The sequence below is a fragment of the Phoca vitulina genome, unplaced genomic scaffold (genome assembly GCF_004348235.1).
Source record: "Phoca vitulina isolate PV1807 unplaced genomic scaffold, GSC_HSeal_1.0 scaffold25, whole genome shotgun sequence".
Taxonomy (NCBI): Eukaryota; Metazoa; Chordata; class Mammalia; order Carnivora; family Phocidae; genus Phoca; species Phoca vitulina.
The window spans coordinates 35,886,249-35,910,677 of NW_022589728.1; positions in this window are offsets into that span (position 1 = coordinate 35,886,249).

The window sequence follows — 24,429 nt, forward strand, 5'->3', positions numbered from 1 at the left end:
CTCGGCAGGGAGTCTGCTTCTCCCTCTGACCCTCGCAACCCTCCCCCCTCTCATGTGCTCTCTCTCTCAGTCTCTCTCTCAAATAAATAAATAAAATCTTTAAAAAAAAAAAAAAGATGAATAATTAGAATTATTGGCTCCTAGTGGTAAAACCAATAGAAGAGACAAAAAATCATTTAAATAATGAGAATTTCAAAGGAATCAGAGAAAACTTTCTAAATTAAAAAATATGATTTCTAAATTTTAAAACTTTGAAGAATTCTAATTCCAGTGATTTGGCAGGATAGGTATGGAGGGTTTGAAAACACTCCTACACCACTACCTAGAAATGCTCCAGACAATGTTAAATGCATAACCAAACTTGTAAAAAAAATAAAGACAAGATATTAGATCTGTGTATTCTTATACTATATGACCTATTGAGTCCCATTTTAGGTATATATTAACTCAGGCAAGGATTGTCAATTGGAGTTAAAGCCTTTGTGATTATTTTAAAATCATTTTATGCCAGTATAGCTGCCAAATTCCTGCTTTATTCTCTAGCTTAGGTGGTGGCTGACTAATTGGCTAACATGGTCTCTGACTTTTCTTTTTGTGTATTGCCTTTTTAAATATCACAAAAAATGTTCATGTAAAATGCTTTTGAAATCACAACTCACTTCTATTCCAAATTTGAGTACGAAATCTTTGAAAATGTTTCCTTGGGGAAAAATAGAATGGATTTAAAGCCAATGAAATATCATAATGTACAAAATAATTTTAATTTCCATATTCTGACAATTTTAGCTGACAAAATTTAACCTTTTAAGTATCAGATTATTTATTTAAGTTGTGAAACTCAGATATCAATGGTATTTGAATATCTCCAGTGTGTAAGATCAAATATATATGAGCCCAAAATAAGAATTTATTTATAGAAAGATCTAGAGAGTATAATGCTAACTGAAATAAGTCAGTCAGAGAAAGACAAATACCATATGATTTCACTCATATGTAGAACTTAAGAAACAAAACAAATGAGCTAAGGGAAAAGAGAGAAAATATTATCTAATATTGCCCATTCCTCAAGCTCTTCGGAGTTAATTTGGACGAACTTTCGCTATTCCACAGTCCTATCAGAATAGCTGATATCTCCAGGAGAAAAATAAATTCATAGGTCAAATAAACAAGACATTTGAAGAGCAAATTTTATCAAAACAACAAACACAAAAAATTTATAGGTTCTATCAGAAGTATAAATAGTGAAGCATAAATTTAAAATTTAAGAATTTAAAATTAGCTTTAAAAACAAACCAAAAGATATAAGGGAATATATTACCAATATACTCAAACATGAGTTTATATTATTATTATTATTTTTTAAGATTTTATTTATTTACTTGACAGAGAGAGAGAGATAGCGAGAGCAGGAACACAAGCAGTGGGAGTGGGAGAGGGAGAAGCAGGCTTCCCGCGGAGCAGGGAGCCCCATTCGGGGCTCGATCCCAGGATGCTGGGATCATGACCTGAGCCAAAGGCAATTGCTTAATGACTGAGCCACCCAGGCGCCCCATGAGTTTATATTATTATATATAAAATATATATAATATATTGGGAATATATTACCAATATACACAAACATGAGTAAGAAACCATAAATAAAATGGAAATGTTAGATATGAAAAGTATAGTACTTATATTGAAATACTGTTGGTTCAAAACCTCAGGAATTCCCTGTGTGAAATCTGAAACTGGTCTCAGTATAGGGAGGGCAAGGAGAGACGGAGGAAAGAGGTAAGCCACTCCAGATTGATAGGTGGCAGGTCTAATAAGCAAAGAAATTTACTTAAGAGGCTTGTCTCTGGTGGCCACAAGACAAGTAGATCTCCTCACCCATCTGCCAGAATTTTTAAAGTTTATATAGAGGCTTTAACTGAGTTCAGTTATGTATACTACCTAGATAGTCTCAACAACACATTGCTCTCTCAAAAGCCACGTCCTTCAAAGTGGCTCTCTCTGTGGGAACAGTGGACAGATTGTGCGTTCCTAGGACTGGGGAGGGGGAGAAGAGCCTCTGAGTGCCTGGGGCTAGCTCCCAGTCAACCAGCATTCATGTACTTTTGATAACTTCCTCCAACAAATACACAACTTATGCTAAGAAGAAATAGAAAATATTAGTAGACTTCTACCAATTAAAAAAATGAATTTGTAATTAAACACTTTTCCACAAAAAAAAATCCATGCTCAGATAACTTTACTAGTAAGTCTACAATACAATAAGAAATTATACTAATCTTAAACTGTCAGAAAACAGAGAATAAAAGTCTTTCCAATTCATTTTATGAGGACAACATAGCTATAATATAAAAATCTGGCCTTATACTTAACAATGAAATATTGAATTTTTCTCCCCCTCCCCCCCCACCACAAGATTGGAAAGGAGGCAAAAAACGTCTGCATATACCACTTCTATTCCACATTGTACTGGAGCTTCTGGCTCTTGCAAAAAAGGCAAATTAGAGACATAACAAACAAAGTTTAGAAAGAAAAAGATAAAACTGTTTATTTATGAATAATGATTGTGTAATCAGAAAATTCCATGGACTCTACCCCCTCAAATCATTAGAACTACTAAGTGAATGTATTATGGTCTCAGTATACAAGTCAATACAGAAAAATCAGTACATTTCTTTATAGTAGCAACAAGCAATTAGAAAAGAAATCTTTTAAATTACCATTTACAATAGCATTTAAAACATAAAATATTTAAAAATAAATCAACAAATTGTCTGCAAGACTTTACCTTGAAAAATATAAGACATTATTGGGGATGTTAAAGAAGATCTTAATAAATAGATATATCATATTCATGGATTAGATGACTCAATAGTATTAAAGATGTCAATTCTCTTAATATTGATAGTTTCAGTGTAATCCTGATCAAAATCTTTGTTGGCATAGTTCTTGAAATTGACAAGCAGATTCTAAAATTTTTTTTTTTTTTAAAGATTTTATTTATTTATCTGACAGAGAGAGAGAGAGAGACAGGAGAGAGGGAACACAAGTAGGGGGAGTGGGAGAGGGAGAAGCAGGCTTCCCGCCGAGCAGGGACCCCGATGCGGGGCTCGATCCCAGGACACTGGGATCATGACCTGAGCCGACGGCAGCCGCTTAACCGACTGAGCCACCCAGGCGCCCCGCGGATTCTAAAATATTGACACCTTTCTGGTAGTCTCTCATAAAGTTAAGCTTATATCTCTATTCTATGATCTAGCAATTCTACCCTTGGGCATTTATCCACCAGAAATGAAAACAAATTTCCACAAACAACTTTACAACACATTCATTGTAGCTTTATCCCAAAATATCCAAAGTGTCAAATGTTTGTTAACTATTTATTGCCTCTAAGCTCCAAATTCATCGTTTTAGAATAATCTGTGAAAAAAGATCTGGGTGCCTTTAAATATTTTTGCTTGTTCCTTGCTGATGAAGACATTTAGCTGGTAGAATTAAAACTGTTTTTTCTTCAGCAAATCGTTGCTTGGATCCATAGAAAATCCAAATCAAATCTAGGTTTTATGTAAAATTTTTGTGGAAGATTATATTTTCCTAAAATGGCATTGCAGTATTTCTGGTCCCTTATGCTTTTCAGAACCTTCCACTCCCTTATCAAATCATGGAATTTATTTTCTCTCCCTTTAAAACCTGGTAGGCCTTTATGATTGGCTTGACAAATAGAATGCAGCAGAAGTGATGGTGCATATTTTCTAAGACTAACTGATAAAGGACAATATAGCTTCACCTTAGCTCCTCTCTCTCTTGCTCTTGCTCTCACTCTTTTTCTCTGTCAGGACACTTTTCCTTGGAACATTTCCACTGTGTTATGAGGAAGCTATGGCCACATGGAGAGGCCATGTACAGGTATATTGGTGGACAACCCTAGCTAAAGCCCCAGCCAACAGTTAGCACCAATCTGCAAGACCTGTTGAGTGAACAAGCCTTCAGATGATTCCAGATTCATCTGTACAATGAATAAGTTGAAAAAAAGCTGTCACTCTACCATCTTGCCAATTTGTAAGTTCATGAGCAAAATAAATTTTTTTTTTTTAAGCTTCTAATTTTTGGAGTAGTTTGTTATGCAGCAAATAATGAGAACATTTAATAAAGCAAAAGTTCCAAGAAAACCCAGGACACTTAAGAAGGGTGGGGGATTGGTCCTATTGGATTTTGGGACAGGTAATGAGCCTATAACAACTATGAGTGTGGTATTTATGCAGCATTAGTAAAATTGCCCAATGAAATATAATAGAAAGCCCAGAAACTGACCAATGCAACTTTAATATGAAACAGAATAGCATGTCAAATTAGGGGTAAAGGAGGAACTGTTCAATGAATGGAGATAGAACAGTTATGCAAATGCAAAAGGGCAGATTTGGATTCCTATCTCACACCAAATACAAACTTCAAATGGATTAAAGACTTAAAGAAAAAAAACTTCAAAACTCTTACTAGAGGGGCACCTGGGTGGCTCAGTAGTTAAGCGCCTGCCTTCGGCTCAGGTCATGATCCCAGGGTCCTGGGATTGAGCCCTGCATTGGGCTCCCCGCAGAGTGGGGAGACTGCTTCTCCCTCTCCCACTCCCCCTACTTGTGTTCCCTCTCTCGCTGTGTCTCTCTCTGTCGAATAAATAAATAAAATCTTAAAAAAAAAAAAAAAAAACTCTTACTAGATAATAAAGGTAAAAATTTTATAAATCTTAGGGCAGGGAAAGTTTTCATAAAGAAAGTGTATAATGTACTGACTAAAATAAGATTAATTTGTCTCTATTGACACTGATAACTTTTTTTTTTGAAGATTTTATTTATTTATTTGACAGAGGGAGACACAGGGAGAGAGGGAACACAAGCAGCGGGGAGTGGGAGAGGGAGAAGCAGGCTTCCTGCCGAGCAGGGAGCCCCTTGTGGGACTAGATCCCAGGACCCTGGGATCATGACCTGAGCCGAAGGCAGACGCTTAACGACTGAGCCACCCAGGCGCCCCGACACTGATAACTTTTGTTCATCAAAATAATCTTGGGCGCCTGGGTGGCTCAGTCAGTTAAGCATCAGCCTTCAGCTCAGGTCATGATCTCCGGGTCCTGGGATCCAGTCCCACGTGGGGCTCCCTGCTCAGCAGGGAGTCTGCTTTTCCCTCTCACTCTCCCTCTGTGCTCTCTCTCTCTCTCAAATAAATAAATTAATTAATAAAATCTTTAAAAAATAATCTCAAAAATGATAAGAAAATTTACAAACTTGAGGGGCATCTGGGTAACTCAGTCAGTTAAGCTGCAGACTCTTGGTTTCAGCTCAGGTTATGATCTCAGGGTCCTGTGTTCGAGCCCGTGCTCAGTGCAGAGTCTGCTTGAGATTCTATCTGTCACTCTCCCTCTGCCCTTCCCCCTGCTCTCTCTCTTTCTCAAATAAACAAATAAATATTTAAAAAAAAAAAAAGAAAATTAACAAACTTGAGATACTGGGAAAAACTTCACAACACTTTATCAGTACTCTCAATACTATATCATTTCTTTCATTGGTAAAATTAAAAAGTCTGACAATACCAGAGTTGAAATGATATGGAGCTGATGTCTGTTCCTGAAGGGAATGTAAATTGGTGCAGCCTTTTCAGAATATAGTTGAATTTTCACATGCTCTGATCATGCAGCTCACTTTAACGCACACATGAGAAATTCTGGCTCAGGTCCAGCTGGAGGAATGAGGACACATAGACATGAAAGTCATGGCAGCAAAACTTAAAAATGCCAAAAACTTGAAAACACCAAAATGTCCATGAATGTAATGAATTAGTAAATGGATCTGTTAATATAATAAAATATACAGATCTTAAAATGTATAAATTACAGCAACTCAACAATATAGATGAATCAGTGATACTAGATTTTTAAAAATTTCCCAGAAGATCATATAAAATATAACCTTTTTATACATTTAAAACAACTAAAAAATGATAAATTTGTAAATTTCTATATTTAACAGTGATTAAAATTACACATACATGTTCTTTTAAAATTCTTACGATACACCTATAATCTCCAGGAATGCATATACATACAGTGATGAATACAGACTTCAAAATAATGCTTACCATAGGTAGGAGGAGACAGATAGGGGATGAAGGGACCATAAAATAAGATGGAGATTGTTACCATGTTTCCTATTTTGTGCATTAGATTGTTTCTAAACCAACCAACAAATAAATAAATAAGCAAACAAACTGTGCATGGATCAGTCATGAAAATGTGTCATAAATCTGCAATCGTGTTTTATTCAATTCCCAGTGCATCTGAAGTTCATTGAAGAAAACATATTTATTTGGAATTTGTATTATAGTGAATTGTTGTTAGAATAAAAATTTAGCTTATGATTTTAAATAACTCACTTCATTTCATTTCTGGGTTTTTCAGTTCTTTTGTATAGTTCTTCTCTATCTGGTGCCCCCTCAAGGCTTGCTCTTTGGAGCCTGCATTCTCTTTGATTATTCTCAACTATACAAAAATACTGCCTAATATGCTATTTCCAGTGTACGTCTGTTTTCTATGTTTTAGGGTCTAGCCTTCTTTATACAACTATATAATAGACATCCACATTGAGAGAGCTCATGTACTTTCTCATAGGGCATAGATGTGCCATTGATATTTTTTATTGAATATTCCCACGCACTGCCACAGTGCCTGACAGAGAGCATTGAATAAATATTTGCTCAATGAATGAGTATCTCAAACTCAGCAACCAAAGTTGTCTCATTATATTTTGTACACATAAATTCTTCTCTTCTTCTTATACCTTTTATATCCCTTATTCTATGAATGAAACTGCATCCAGCAAGAAACACAATCCAGAAACTCATACACCCCTCCACCAACTCCTCTCGTTGATTCTAATTTCTAGATCTCTTTCATACTCATTTCCTCTTCAAATTCACAGTTGCTGCCTTCATTCAGGCCCTTGTTACTTCTCATGTGAATGATACCAAGACTTGCAATTGGTTTTGCATTTAAAACAGCTAAATTTGTAAATTTCTATATTTAAAAGTGATTAAAATTACATATATATGTTGTCTTAAAATTCTTATAATACAACTATACTTCAACCTGTACCCCTGTTCTCTTCCCAAAATCATAAATACATTTCAGTTTTCCAGTGGTAAATTAGAATGAGACAGGCTAAAATACTGCACATTTCCTATGTCATAGGGGAAGACATTGCCCTTGTATGTGCCTAAGACATTGCCAAAAGCTTTTAAAAATATTTGAAAACTTTATATTTATCAATATCTCTCAATTTAGTCACCCTTCTAAGAAGATATGTTGAGTGGGGAAAGTGAACAAACAAAGCAAGAGGATAGGGATCTTGTTTCTTTTAAATTCAAATTGAGACATGTCAAGATTTCATGCTTTCTCATGCAAATTATTAGAAATCCTAAATTACTTAGATTTTATTTACCATATGAAGAAAATTTATATTGTTAACCATTCCATCTTGACTCTATTCACAAGTGACTGATGCTGACCTAAGCAAAAATGCATATTGGAGACAATAAAAGGAAGAAGAAATGGTACAGTTTTTAATTGCAGCTAAATCTCTCATCTTCTAAAAATTCAAATCTTACTAATAATTGTAAAAATTGTAAATCTGGAAAATTGGCTTCTGGCAAACTGGTTAAGCAGAATTGAACTAGAGCCAAATTAACCACAGTGGGGTCATCTTACTTCAAGGATTCTGTTATCAGAGATAATACATTTTTCTTTCTTTTTTTTTTAATTTTATTTTTTTGAAATTTATTCGAGACAGAGAGAGAGAGAGAGAACACATGAGCAGGGGAAGGGGCAGAGGGAGAAGCAGGCTCCCCGCTGAGCCAGGAGCCTGACATGGGGCTCGATCCCAGTACCCTGGGATCATGACCTGAGCCGAAGGCAGACATTTAACCATCTGAGCCACCCAGGTACCCGATAATACATTTTTCTTAATGAATAAGTCATATAGAGTAGGTCTTGTTTTGTTACTTGCAAACACAACCAATGTTGTATTTCACTGCAGTTAGCTGTTAAAGCCAGACTGATCATTCCCAACTGTTCCTCTTTAAGATTATGCTGGCAAATCAAAAGAGTTGTACTTAAAAGTCACATGCTGCTTTGTCGAAGATTAGTTGACCATACGCAAACAATGAATCATGGAACACTACATCAAAAACTAATGATGTAATGTATGGTGATTAACATAACATAATAAAATAAAATTTAAAAAAAGTCACATGTTGTTTTGAGCAAACACACCTAAAATAAATATCTGATGTCTATGTAATTATTAATATCATTGTTCAATAATTTCTTCCTTAATATCCTTTAATGACCCTTCTAGCCTCAGTATTATATCTAGACTCCTTCCAAAGATGTGCAAGACTTAAGAGATTTGACCTCTACTCATGTATGCAGAATTCATTTTTGTTATTCCTTGCCTTACATATTAACTTTCACCTGTACTGAAATATTTGGAAGTCTCTATGCTGGTCATGCTTCAGTGATTTTTCTTTTCTTTTTTGGGGGGTATTTGTTCTTAGTCTAGCAATAGTTCTTCCCCTCTGCTTCTTCTATCCACTTTTCTTCAAGACTCAATTCAAACATCCATATTTTCATGATGGATTCCTATAGTAGATACTTAGTGCTTCATCCAGATTTCTGATTCTTTGTGCAAATCTTACAGCTTTTGTGCATTTTGCTTCTAATTGCACTTGCAACTTTCTTCAAAACACTGGTCTGGGGCACTTGGGAGCTGGAGGTGCCTGGGATCTTAACATCATTCATAGTCAATGGTTGACTGCTGTGAAAAGCCAGTTGCCTTGTTTCTAGGTGGGACAAACTCTGGGGTGAAGGGGGTTGAATTCAAACTCCAGACTTTTGTAATAAGGAATTTGGCCTTGCCCAAAGAGAGAGATCTGGTCTTTGTGCCAAGTTCCTGAGAGATAATCTTTAATTTTCCTAGTGTTAGAAATGTCTTTGTTATTCATGGGTGGGTCCCTGGGACTCTGAAAGTTTATGCTAATGAGGTGAGTCAAGGTGAGACCAGCCATACCTAGTAGTCTTAGGGTATCAACTGACCATGGCAGAGAGATCCAACATGCGATTTAGGGTGGAGACTTTGGGTCACAGGGTATCCATTGACCTAGAGACTGAGTTCAACCAATGAATCTTGCCTATGTAGTGAAGTCTCCACAACAGCTCTGGATGCCAAAGCTTTGATGAACTTCCTGGGCTGGCAATATACCATGGATATTGTTACACATCAATGCCAGGTGTATAACATATCCTTAGGACAACAGAGGCCTCACTTTTGAAATCTTCCCAGGCTCGACTCTATGCATCACTTCCCTTGGCTGATTTTAATGTATCTTTTCCCTATAATAAATGTAACCATGAGTACAACAAGTTTTTATGAATTCTGTGAGTTTGTTTAGTGAATTATCAAGGGTGGTTTTGGGAAATTCCCAGACTTGCAGTTGGTGTCAGAAATGAGAGTGGTTTTGTGTGGGCTTTTCCTTCTAACTTTGTAGTTGGACCCCACCTCTTTGTATTTGGGATCAGGAGTCTTGGGCAGACTTCGCAGTCTGGAGGACTTAACTTCACAGTTTGGCTAACTCCACATAAGACCTACATCAGCACCTCACCACCACATGGTTAGGAAAACCTTTCCTGGCTGGCAATGTACTTGATGAATATTTTTAAGGTAGCACTTCGTCATTAGTGTTATAATTAACTCTATTAGCACCTGTGTAATAAATTTGAATGTGAGATAGTTAAGGGCAGGAACATTGTTTAATTCTCCTCTGTATACATAATGCTTAATATGGTGATGGTAGCCACTCAAAAATTTTTGTTGGACAGGTGATTACTTGTCAATCTTTTGAATTCTTTTTAACTCCTTTGCACTCTTGTCCTTCTATAATATTTATTTGGCAGAACTTCATTTCAGCTTGGAACCTACTCTGTCTTTTCACTTCCTGCATTCAGGGGCTACTGGGAAAAATGATACAACCAAGAAGATTATACTGACTCTCATGACTGACTTCAGTTGAGCCATCGTAATGATTTTCATTTCTGTTAGATTTCTCTAGACAGATCATTCTCATACTTCATTCTATATCTAGGTTCAATCTTCCTTCTAACTTCAGACTGCCTTAGCCCCTTTCTTGCCTTTTCAAAATATGATTATGTTTCTACTTAGGAGATAAAATAGAAACCAATTAGCCCATCAATTTCCCATCATCAAATTTCCAAATCTCTCTACCCCTGGAGCATTTTTTAATCTTGCCTCATATTAAAATCTAGAGCTACATTGCTTATCTTAGATCAGTTTTGTTTTAAATGCCACCTGCTAAATTCTCAGAAATTTGCACTATTGATTAAGTGCCTCTCCTACATTTTATAAAGTATCAAACATATGCGAGATTGCCCCACCTTAAAACAAAAATGCTGTCTCAACACTTTTTTAACCAAATTCATTGGGGGCGGGGACTCTACATTCATGGACTCCATTTCCTCACGCCTCTCACTCATTAAGCCTAAACTAGATTATACTCCATGATTTCATTAATTCTATTCTCATAGGGGTCTCTAAAGACCTCCAGTGGACTACTTTTTTTTTTTTTTTTAGCTTAGTTACTTTAATTCTAAGCTTCATTGAACACGTTTGATCACTTTCTCTTTGAAACAAGCTCCTTCCTTCACTTCCATTACCCTGCATTCTTTTGGTTTCACCATAACTTGTTTGGCTGCTCCTTTCCCTTCTTCTATACAACTATTACATGTTGAAGTTTCTGAGGACTTTGCCCTAAACTTTTTTCTTTCTCAATTATTATTTCCCTAGATAATTATATCTACTGCCTTAGTGACTATGATCAATTCATCTGCCAAGTTATATTCCAATTCAGTGTACATTTACATTATATTCTCTTTTTAATTCCAGATCCAAATATTCACCCACTTACACAGTCACCTAAAATTAAGTTTCACAATCTTTGATACTGGCTAGATAACAAACCAAAGAAAAGAACAACATCTGTCTTTTTAAACTTTGAATTATCAGGACCAAACACAATTTCTGAAATAGTGTCAGAATACATGGTGGGCAAATAATGATTGACCTAACTAAAAGAATGAGTATATACTAATAAAGAATTAGTACATTTTCTAAAATAAATGTTTTGTTTTGTTTTTACTCTTCTGGCTAAAACAAAAAACAAAAACCAACCTGTTTAACATTCATTGACATTACTAAGAATCCATTGATTAGAGGACTACTTTCTCAACTACTAAATCTATAAATCAGTTGGGAAATATTAAGTGTGTCTCATGACATCTTCATTTTCTTCCTATTTTTGAAGAGATTCTGCCATGGACTAGTTGGTATGTATAATATATACATGCCCAGGAAGTAATAATATTTTTACTAAGGCATCCTAATGATGATATTAGCTAACATCTTTGTTTCCTCACAATTTTAAACACATTATGAAAATGAGCACATTTAACTCTCATAAGCATTCTATGAGGAAGTTATTATTATTGTGATGATGCTGTTTTCAACTATCACTCTAACCTCAATGTGAGAGCTCCTCCAGTGGAAACTTTTATAAATACATTTGGCTGTTTGTCAGAGTTCACTCAAATTTAAAATGTTCCTAGCTGAAAAGATTTGCTCCTCATCATAAAGCCTCATTTGCAATATACAGAAATTGTTAGTGTTTCTACTCTTTGAATCCTAAGAATGAATACAAAGCAGAATTCACTTTGAAATGAAAAAAAATTTAAAGGCTGGCAACTCATGAATAAAACTAAGGTGAAATGGAAATGAAAAACAAGAACTGGGGCTCAGCCAAATACCTTGTTTGTGCTTTGCTTTTGAAAAGAATGAATAGAAGGGGACTTGCTTCCACCCACTGCACAGTAACCTGCATATGTTGCTTTGCATATACACAAGTAAGACTATGGCACAGAGAAGTTTTAAAAGCAGAGGAATTAAACATTAGATCCAAGAGAAAAGAAATAAAGTTATAAACTCTCAACTATACTAAGCAAACTTTAAAAATTGCCCTATGTATAATTCTTCTCCAGAGGAAATAACATTACAATTTTGCATATGTTTTCCCTGAATTACATATTCAATGTCTTTTTAAAGAGTTCAAGGTGTTTTGCATAGGATTTAACTCTATAGATAACCACAGAGAAAAACACATGTAATCAGTTGATGATAATAAAGGCCATAAATGATATTGAAATTGGGCAGGATATTATAGGATTGTTTTAGATTTACAGAAAAGTTGTAAAAATGGTAGAGTTCCCGGGGCGCCTGGGTGGCTCAGTTGGTTAAGCAACTGCCTTCAGCTCAGGTCATGATTCTGGAGTCCCGGGATCGAGTCCCACATCGGGCTCCCTGCTCAGCGGGGGGTCTGCTTCTCCCTCTGACCCTTCCCCTCTCATGCTCTCTGTCTCCCATTCTCTCTCTCAGATAAATAAATAAAATCTTAAAAAAAAAAAAATGGTAGAGTTCCCATTACCTACCCCAGTTTCCTACCTTTAACAACTTATATCAGTATGATACATTTATCACAATTGATAAACCAATATTGATACATTATTAACTCAAGAGCATTCTCTATTCATATTTCCTTCGTTTTTTTTTTTCCCCCTTAATGTCCTTTCTTTTTCTTCCTCAGGATCCCATGCAAGATACCACATTATATATAGTCATCATTTCTCCTTAGGCTTCTGTAGACTGTGACAGTTTCTCAGACTACCCTTGTTTTTGATGATCTGACAGTTTTGAGGAGTACTGGTCTCATATTGGATAGTCTGCCTTTTGATTTGAGTTTGTGTGATGTTTTTCTCATGGTTCCATAGATTTCATGGATTTCAGGGAGGAAGAATACAGCGGGAATGTACCATTCTCCCCACATTATTTTAAGGGTACATGGTAACAACATGACTTATCACTACCAGTGTTAACCTTGACAACCTGGCTAAGGTACTGAATTTTAGATTCTTCCACTCTAAAGTTACTCTTTTCTTCCATTTCCACAGCTTTGTAAGGAAATCACTATACTAAACCCACACTCAAGGAGAAGAGAGTTATGTTTCACAGGTATCTACATAAATTATTTGGAATTCTTCTGCATGGGAGACTTGTCTATATTTGTCCATTTACTTATTTATTTAGTCATTTATTTATATGACTTTAGATTGATATTACTATTATATCATGGATTATAATTTAACATTACATTACTTATTTTGTTGCTCAAGTTGTTCCAGCTTTGACCAAAAGGAGCTCCTTTCAGTGTGTCCCTTTGACATACCCCAGTTTGTGTATATATATATATGTATGTTTGAGCATGTCCTTATTTTCTGGTACTATAAGATGCTCCAGCCTCATCTTGGATATTCTAAGCTCCAGCCCTAGCATTAGCAGTTCTTCCAAGGAACCCTGCTTTCTGTTATTGAAGAAATAGTATTAGAGACCAAGATCTGGGCACTGGGTATACTCATTGTTACCAGGGCATAAATCTACTTTTATAGTCTGATTAGAGGTATTGGTATTATTCGGTAGAAAATCATACCACCAATTTTCTTAAAAAGTCAGCAAACCACATACAGCATAAAGTGTTTACAAAATTGTAAGTGCTCTTTATGGTGTTACTAAAGTAACATAGGCAAAAAGAAAAGAAAACAATATTGTAAAGCACAGTTTTATATTTCACTGCTTTTTTTCAGAAAATTTTATGGAATTCATGAATCTTTATGGAAAAAGCCAATATACACTTCTACAATGATTTTTAGGTGCTCCCAGAGAATATGGTCCAGAATACAAATTAATACACAAATTGTTAAATTTTGGAGTATGTGTGATTTACACAGAGCTTTTTATTAAGGATATATGAGATTCAGGGGAGCCTGGGTGGCTCAGTTAGTTAAGCGACTGCCTTCAGCTCAGGTCATGATCCCGGAGTCCTGGGATCGAGTCCTACATCCGGCTCCCGGCCCAACGGGGAGCCTGCTTCTCCCTCTGACCCTGTCCCCTCTCATGCTGTTTCTCTCTCTCTCTCAAATAAATAAATAAATAAAATCTTTAAAAAAAAAGATATATGAGATTCTGTTGTATAGCTAATGAACTATATTTGAAGAGGCAATACATATACAATGGTGATAAAAAATAAACAATGGAGCTGATATTGTCAAATGATTAGTGCATCTCTTGATGGCAGGTCAGCTTTCAAGTACCTTAAAGTATTTTATAGATAAAAATTTAAGTAAAGATAATGTGCAGGCTAAAGATGGGGATGTCCATTTGGATAAAACTTAACAAAATCTGGTTTTCATATGCAGCTACTTCAGAAGAGCCTTTGTGACCTACCCCTGTGGTAGTTAAAGTATGGTCGGAGAACTCTTTTTTTTTTTGTTCCTGAGACCCTTTCGGAAGATTCACAATATCAAAACTATTGTCACAATAATGTTAAGATGTTATTTTATTTTTTCACTTTTATCCTTTTAAGAGTTACTACTCTGGAGTTCTCCAGAGGCCACATTACCCTATGGTGACATATCTACTCAGATGGTTAATGGTATGTATCATTTTGTGTTTTAATAATTCCTCAGTTTTAGTTATTAATAATATAGTGTCAATAAATGTAACTCAAACAAGAGCTTTTTGGGGTCCTCAGTATTTTTAAGAATACTGCTAAGTGAGACTAATCACTCCAGAAATTAAATCTAGATGTAAAAATGATGAGTGGCAGTGCAGAGAGATCTGAGATATAATTAAATATTAAGATTCTGGAAAATTAGCCAAAATCTTATAAAAGATCACATTTTTGTAGGGTTTTCCAATCTGAAGAGGAGGGAGAGGAAGGGGAAGGGAAATAGAGAAAGAGAGATAGAAAAAGATGGGGTGGGAGTAAAAGCAAAGGAGAAAGACTACCAACATTTGAAATGACAGAGCAACTATCACCACAGATCTTATTGATATCAGAATAATAATAGGTAAAATGTGGACATTGTAACAATAAATCCAATAACTTAGATGAAATGGACAAATTCCTTGAAATACATAACTTATAAATGGGCACACATGAAATAAAAATTCAAAATAAACTTTTATCAGTCAGAGTAATTTGCATTTGTTAACAAACTCTCCAAACAGAGATAATTCCAGGTCCAGATGGTTTCACAGGTGAATTCCATCAAACATTTAAGGAAGACATAATACCAAACTTATACAAAGTCTTTCAGAAAATAGAGGAGGAATGAACATTTTCTACCATGTTTTAGGAAGTCAACATCAACCTGTTATCAAATCTTACAAAAACATTATAGGAAAAAAAATGCTACACTAATATCAAGACACAAAAATCCTTAAGAAATATTAGCAAATCAACTTCAGCAATACATATGAAGGGAGGTGATTGAAAGTAGATAGACACTTCTCTTTGAAGATAGTCCTCTGGCTATAAAGACCCCCTACTCCCATGACTAAACTTCTGAGAGCCTCTGCCATATTTGTACATCTTGTCTGTTGAACTCAAGTATATCTAGTCTTAAAATTTTCCTATCTAACAGTTGGCATTTATTTTATTCATAGAAATGGATTTGAAAAAAAAAGCACATTTGAATATCAGATATATCTGCAATGCACAATGACATAATTAAGAATCCATAATTGTTTTTATTGAAAAAGATTTTCTTTACATATAAGACTTGGAGTAAAATCAAATAAATTTTCTCAGTTATATATCTTTGGAAGTATGATTAAGAATTTATAAATTGATAGCCATATCTTTGATTTGTAAATTTATAGTGATGTAAGTTTAAATAATGAGTAATAGTTTAGTTTACTTGTCTTAAAGTGACTCTCCTGTTTTTGAGTTGGGTGTTGGGTTGGGGTGGCAGCCTCTGATCTTTTTGACTTTCCTTTCTCAGAGTTGAATCTCTGCTTTATAAGCAAGCTGAAGAGAGGGGATTGGAGTCTTATTGTTCTTGACCTGCTGTGCTTGAAACACAGCCTTCAACCTACAAGTGGGGCTGGGTGGCGGAAGGGCAGTTGCATTTGCCTATAATTTAACCTTTGCAACATGGAGCTTGGCTGATGAGAAATGCTAGCAGTTTACCCCTTCTCAAGAGATACTGTAGCCCTTGATAGGAGTTGGGCCAAGAAGGAGCCAGAGTGGTTTCTATCATGCTGAGCTGGGGATGGGGAGGAGGATGTGAGTCAATGCTCAAATGCCATAGACTCTTAATGTTCTTATTGAGATTTAGTATGTTTTTCTTGACTAAGTATTTCTTCATTAACTATTTGTCCTTAGAAAAATTTCCAGAGACTTTATTTTTTAAAATAACTTTTACCAGTTATGGTCTAGCTGGGAATGGCCTCTATGGAACTCCTCACACTACCATTCTTGTCCTAGTCTTCTATATTCTTAAAGTAATCCCCTGATTTAAGCTTTCTTTCTCCAAGAATTTAACATCATTGCACATTTTTCTAATCCTAAAAGTTGCAATAAATTATGAGACCAACTTGGAACTGTTATTTTCTCTTTTATATGTCACTTTTTCCATTACCTGGTTGCTTATAAATTCCCTTCTTTTCCTTGAAATTCATGAACTTCCTCAATGTATATGTTAAGAGTGACCATTCTGTATTATTTGTATTTCATACGGTATGCTACTTTCTGTCTTTCAAAGATTCCACATTCCCATTGTTTTATATGTGAGTATGAAGACTTATTATTTTATTTCTGTTATCCTTTTATTGAGTAACTACCATATGCTTGGTATTGCACAGGTAATTGGAGTGATAAGTGCTATGAGTAAAGAATATTAGGGTGGGATGAAAATGTACTTTAGAGAGGAAAAAAACAAAGTTACAAAGCAGTCACATTTTTGTAGAGTGATAAAGAATAAGTAATAAGCCAAATGATTCACACCATAAGGGAAGCCATATTTTAATTCAAGATAAGAATAAATGCACAGGGTCTGTATAAAGAGAAGTCTGCAGTATTTTAAAATAGAAAGAATGCTGATATGGCTGGGCACAGTGATCCAGGGGAGAGAGGTACAAAGAGATGTCAGTAGTCCAGGGTAATTATTTAGAATGGGTTGGCAAACTATGGCCCACAGGCCAAATCCGACCTACTACCTCATTTTGTACTTAACTCACATGTCTATGAGTTAAGAATGTTTTTTATATTTTTAAATGGTTGGGAGAAAATCAAAAGAATAATATGTAAAATTACGTGAAATTCAAATTTCAGTGTCATAAATAAAATTTTACTGAAACACTACCGCACTCATTTGTTTACATATTTCCTATGGCTGCTTTTGTGTTACAGCGGCACAAGCATAGGGTTTGCAAAGCCTAAATCATTTACTTTTTCACTCTGTACAGAAAATGGTTTGCTGACCCCTGTTTCAAGGCATCCTCAGTTCAGTAGGGAGAATGGATATAACCTTAAATTCAATAGGAAATTTTGGGACGCCTGGGTGGCTCAGTCAGTTAAAAGTCTGCCTTCAGCTCAGGTCATGATCCCAGGGGCCTGGGATCGAGTCCTGCATTGGGCTCCTTGCTCAGCGGGGAGTCTGCTTCTCCCTCACCCTCTGCTGGCCCCCCTGCTTGTGCTCCCTCTCTTAATAAAAAAATCAACAGGAAATTTTTAGAGGTTTCTAAGCAAGGGAGTAGCAATCTGATTTTGCTCATGTGCAAATTTATTGCAGTTGGGCAATTTGGAGAAAGTAGATGCAGGGAGACTATTGAGGGGAGGGGAGCTAACTCAGTAATGCAGTAATCCAAAGGAGAGATGATAGGCTGTGGGAGGGGAGCTGCATGAAAGTAGACAGAGAGATTTCAGATGTGTTGGAGATAGAACCTCTGACATGGAAGAGGGATTCAATATAGGTGGATGAGAGAATGGGAAGAATCACAGATGAACCTTGACTTGGTTTGGAGTAACCAGGTAAACAGTGACACCATTTATTAACAGGAAACATCTGAGTGAGGCTTTTGTTTGGTTTGGTTTGAGCAGCGGGTAGGGAGAAAATAAGTTGTGTTAAGGACCTGAGGTAGAAATATTAAGTTGAGTTATATGAGTTTGGTTTATAGGGGAATGACTTGGGATTGAGACATGAATATTTGAATTCTTAGCATAGAAATGCTATTTAAAATCATTTAGAATAAACGTGCTCATCTGTGAAGAGGAGGGAAAACAGAAGAGAAGGCTCAGAATGGGATCTCCAAGTAAGTCAAACTGGAAAGCAGGCCAGTTCTCAAGTCGCTTTCTCAAATGGCCAGTTTACTAAATTAATTCATTCCTTTCAGTTATTTAAGTTTAGCTTACTAATTTTTATTTACCTTGCATTCATCACTGCATTTAAAAAAAATGTTTACTGGGCGCCTGGGTGGCTTAGTTGGTTAAGCGACTGCCTTCGGCTCAGGTCATGTTCCTGGAGTCCCTGGATCGAGTCCCGCATCGGGCTCCCTGCTCAGCAGGGAGTCTGCTTCTCTCTCTGACCCTCCCCCCTCTCATGTACTCGCTCTCTCTCATTCTCTCTCTCTCAAATAAATAAATAAAATCTTTAAAAAAAAAAAAATGTTTACTTTTTCCTGCTCCATATTCCTGATGCTCTAGTTGGAGACTAAGCGATATACAGAGAAGAGACAAAGAGAGCCTGACATATTTGGGAAGCGAGAGTTAAAAAAGCCTCCCTTTGAGGAGAGGAAGTGGTGCCCTTGGGGGAAAGTCATTTCAGCCTAGATAAGAAAGACTGGAAAAAGTTCAAATAAAAGATTGTTGATATACAGGAGTTTGCTAGCTCAGACATTATATACCTGAGGGCACAATAAAAGGAAAGAAGGGTTAGAAGGAATAGGTCAGATTTAAGGATGGAGACATGTGATTGATAATATAAGTCCTAGTGAAAATGGATGGCCAGGGAACTTGAGGCTTCTGACCTTGCCAGAAATAAATGGATGCCAGCATTCATCCTGATTAGTCAGGCAGATGAGTGTGTACAATTCATTCAAGCCATATTTTAACTAATCAGCTTGGTCAGAAGGGTCTCTTTTATAATTGGCTATCTGGAAGGGATTTCTCCTTCCTTTGGGTCTGAATAGTGTGGCCATTTGGTAGTGATAATTCTATTTAAAAAGCACAAAATATGGAATGTTCTTCCTGTTTCTTACAAGGATTTGACATTACTGATGGTGGTCGTCATTTTTTGCTTGTTATATTCTTTTCCTGATTTTAAAAAACATATCTTGGGATAGGCCCCATGCTGCTTCTTTTCTGTGTATTACTCACTTCTGAAATGGGATGTGGAAGTAAGCCAGGGCAATCAGAAATTTCAATTTGTATGTCTGGAGTAAAATAATTTCTAAACAAATCTCCCCTAATCATTGGCATTTTCTCCTTCAGAAAAAAAAAATCAGTAAGTGAATCCCTATGTGCCAGATTCTCATTGTTGTACTTAATTTCCGCTCACTTGACTGTAAATAGCAACTGTCTGGATGATCACTCCTTCCCTCATTCCTTTACCCTAGCTTTTCCAGGTAGTTTTCCTCTAGATTTAAAGGATGGATTGCAGGAGTAGAGATAGCTCGCATGGCATTTCTCCTTTAGCTCTGTGCCTCTGCTATTCTGTAGCTGGAACTGGGTCTTTCGAGGATGCCCTTTCTTCTTCCATGATCCCCCTTAGACTCATTCCAAGGAAGGAGCATTCCTTGGAATTTCGACTTACTTTTGTGAAATCTTTCCCTTAAATTAGGTCGGAGAGGTATCTGTTAGAAGGGGAAACCAGCAATGCCTCCCCTATTCCATATCTTTAGCATCTGATATTTTTTTCCAACATTTTCCTAATCTCATCCAGTTTATAATATTTGAAAGACATTTCTCACAGTTTTTGGTTTGGTGACAAGGATCTTTCTTCAGTTTTACCTTTTTGGTTACTTTTATTCTTTTGGGTGGGTTGTATTAGTGTCTGGACTAAAAATACCCTAATTTGCCAACTGATACCAGAGATTTGAAGAGTAGAGAAACAGTACATGGTAATGGACAAGAGAGAAGATTCTGCAGACAAACTCACTAAATTTGAATCATGGCTGCAACTCTTACTAACTGTGCAGTCTCAGAAACCAACTTATATATTCTCACTTTGCCTCAGTTTTTCTTCATCTCTACAATAGGGATAATAAGTGTATTTACATCATGGTATTGTTATTAAGATTAAATATGCATATATAAAGCATTTAGAACAGCACCTGGTATACAAAAAGCACCATATCATTGTTAAGCATATTATTATTGCTACAGTTATTATTATACTTAATAACTATATTAAGTATAATAATTATATAAATTAATATAATAATATATTAAGTATAATAATTATACTTAAAAATTAATTCTATAGTGATATCTCCTGTCTTTAGTTTTCTAGTGTGGTTATTTCCATTTGTCTAAATGAACTATAGGCTCTTCATGGGCAAGGGACCATATCTTATTCTCCTTTGTACTTTTCATAGTGCTTGCTATAATGTGTTTCATATAGTTAGCAGTCCACAAATATTTCTTGTGTTAAAATTAATTGAGAGGCACCTGGGTGGCTTGGTCAGTCAAGTGTCTGACTCTGGGTTTTGGCTCATGAGATGGAGCCCCGTCGCAGGCTCCATGCTCAGTGCAGAGTCTGCTTGAGATTCTCTCCCTCTCCCTCCCCTTCTGCTCCTAACCCCACTCATGCTCTTGCTCTCTCTCTCTCTCTCTCAAATAAATAAATAAATAAATAAATCTTTAAAAAATGAATTCGGAGTCTATGACAGTTCAGGTTTATTGAACATCTGATCATACATATTTTAAAAGGTCTGCTCCTTCTTTATCTGAGGAACTGGTAACTTTGCTGTCTAAGCCTTTTGAAATTAAAGACATAGGAAGAAATATACAGGTACAATAAAATGGAAAATCAGTAGCCCTTTATTTTTCCCTTTGATGTTGACTGGGTATAAAATATGCATCACAGGTGTAAACTTTAAAGCCTAGCCACAATTGTTTGCTAACTTTTTTTATAAAAGAAAAAGGTTGTTTTTTTCCTTCCTGTTAGAAGTGGTTTCACAGGGCTTTGTCAGTTAAGAAATCATCAGATAAAGTGAAAATGAGTTAATTATATCACTTTTGTTCTAAAAGAGTTAGCTTTCAGCCAATTTCAGATTGGTTCTCTGTATGCCCTCAAAAAAATCAAATAACTCTTCCAGTTAACACATATTCCATCAATCTTCAGTAATAGCACATTTCAAGGTCAAATTTTTCTTAATAGATAAAGGCACTGGATTTGAAATCTTGAAAATCTTATAAAAGTAGCTTTTGAAATCATTCTTACTGCTTATCTGCAAGTCATGGTTGTTTCCCCCAAAATGGAACTTTATTAGAGACAGACAAATGGGTTTCATTTTGCTTACCACAACATAGTATGTTTTGATTTATGCATGAATAATATGAGAGTTACAGATACTACTCCAAAGTCTGAGTGTGAGAATATATTAATCTTTTGCTTGTAGGAAATATTTATATGTTGTTGTGGGTTGAATTATGTCCCGTCAGAGATTCACATTGTTGAAGTCCTAGCCCCTGGTACCTCAAAATGTGATCTTTTTTGAAAGTAAGGTTCATTGCAGACATAATGAGTTGAGGTGATGTCAAACTGAAATTGGGTGGGCCTCAATATGTGTGGTGTACATATAAAAAGGGGAAATTTTGACATAGATATGCACATAGGAAGAATGCCATGTGAAGACCGAAGTTATGACACAGTATACCAACGAGCTACTAAACACCAGCAGAGAGGTCTGGGACAGACCTCCCTTCAGAGGGAGGATGGCCTTACACACATCTTGGTCTGGAACTTCAAGCCTTCAGAATCATGAGACAATAAATTTCTGTTTTAAGCTACTTACTTTGTGTTGCCTTGTTAAGGTGTCCCCAGTAAACTAATACACATGTGATATGTAACTACACAGTTAACTCTATGATTCCTAATATGCTTTACATGCTATCATATATGCAAAAAATTGCTGCCATCTGGATCCTGAAAGACTAACATGTTGTTTATCTGGTGAAGTCGACTCTGAGTGGTTGGTCAGCAGTCCAAGCTTTGTTAATCAACCTCTTGGCCAAAGCCCCAGCCTGTTCTCGACAGGAGATGCACTTTGGTTACCCCTATGATTATTTGAGAAAAGAAGCTCTTCTCTAGTAGCTTCTGCTTAAAGCCTTTTGCCTTGTATTGTGTTTCTTTTAAGAGTTCTTACTAGATTGCTTTTGTTCTTTGGGAAATATGACAGAATATTTTTAAAGAATAAAAGCAACAACTTTCACATTGTGTTTCACATATAAAAGGCCCTCAAATCCCTTCTGACAATCTGAGGTGATGTTAAGAAAAATAAAGTATCTACCACATATCTATGTAAACTAATTATTCCTTTTGTTTTCCTGTAAAAAAAACCAAATATATATATATATATATATATATATATATATATATATATATATATATAAAATATATAAAATTATATATATTCATGAATAATTATCATATATCTGATAACACTAATTCTTTTTTGTACAGTTATAATAAAGTCTTGAGAAGTATTAGTTTTAATAAAAATTCTGACAGTGTCTCCATGTCATAAGAGTAGCTGTTGAATATAATATGCCTATTTAAAGTGTGGTTTCCACATTCGAGGGATGTTTCGACGTGAATCTCAAACCACCACCACTCACAGTATCATTCATTTTGAGCTACAGTTACATACATCTGATGTCTTGTCATTCCACATTTTGAATGGTCATGACATAAAGCAGTACATTGAGAAGTAAAATTAAAAAAAATCCTCTCTCTTAGTGGGACCAACCATTACTGAGATCTACTTCAAAGTCTCTAGGAATATTTCACAGGAGAAATAGAAAACCAGGATATGAAGTAAACTTTAAATAACTGGTTCATTCCTATGCCAGATTCAATGAGGGGAAATTGCCTTTCTTGTGGATAAACTGCTACACCGCTCTAGAAAAAGAATAGAGAAAATATAAGTATCAACTAAAAAGTTTTTTTTTTTTTTTTTTTTGTAATGCTGGGCTGTTTTCTTTTACCTAATTCTAGCTCTTTCCTTAATTACTGGAACAATCAGTTCTACACAGTGGGTGGGTACTCAAGAAAACTTTCTAACAGCTATGATGGACATGCGCTGGAATTTGTTAAGAGTAGACAGTCTGTTGAGATCCTTCACTAGGGATTGTGAAGAAAACTAGAAGAGGTCTTAGAGTTTGGAAAGTTAGGTCATCCAAAAATGCATGGGGGTAAGTATGCAGGGTGATGTGTGGAAATGATTATGAAAAGTATGATGACCTCTTAATGATTGTAAAAGAACACATGAGGGTTATTTTTTCCATTTTGGTTCTCATCTAGACTAATGGATTCTACAAAATATAATTCCAGAAACTCAATCAATAATTTCATATATTTTAAATGTTAATCTCCTTCACACTTATAATAGTTATAATTGTACTATATAACTATATGTTAATCTAGTACATAAGTAAAAGAGCACATGTACATTGAACACTTATTGAGACCACTGTAACTATAATTATCTCTAGTTATGGAGGAAAAGGGTAATAGTAATTCTAAAAATCCAGAAAAACAAAAAGTGCAATTTTATTTTTTTAATTTAAAAACATTTTTTAGCTCAAATATTACCTTTATTTTTCAAAATTTATTTTTTTAATTCTAGTATAATTAACATAGTGTTATATTAGGTTCAGGTGTACAATATAGTAATTCAACAATTCTATACATTACTCAGTGCTCATCGTGATAAGTGTGCTCTTAATCCCCTTCACCTATTTCACCCATTCCCCCTGCTTATCTCTCCTCTGCTAACTACTAGTTTATTCTCTACATTTAAGAGTCTTTGTCTCTTTTTTCATTTGTTTTGTTTCTTAAATTCCACATATAAGTGAAATCATATGGTATTTGTCATTCTCTGACTGACTTATTTCACTTAACATTATACCTTTAGATCCATCTGTATTGTTGCAGATAGTAAGATTTCATTCTTCTTTAGGGCTGAGTAATATTCCATTGTGTACATATACCACTTCTTTATCCATTCATCTATTGATGGGCACCTGGATTGTGTCTATATTTTGGCTACTGTAAATAATGCTGCAATAAACATAGGTGTACATATATCTTTCTGAATTAGTGTTCCCATATTTTTTGGGTAAATACCCAGTAGTGGAATTACTGGATCATATGGTAATTGTATTTTTAATTTTTTTGAGGAGTCTCCATAATTTTTTCCACCATGG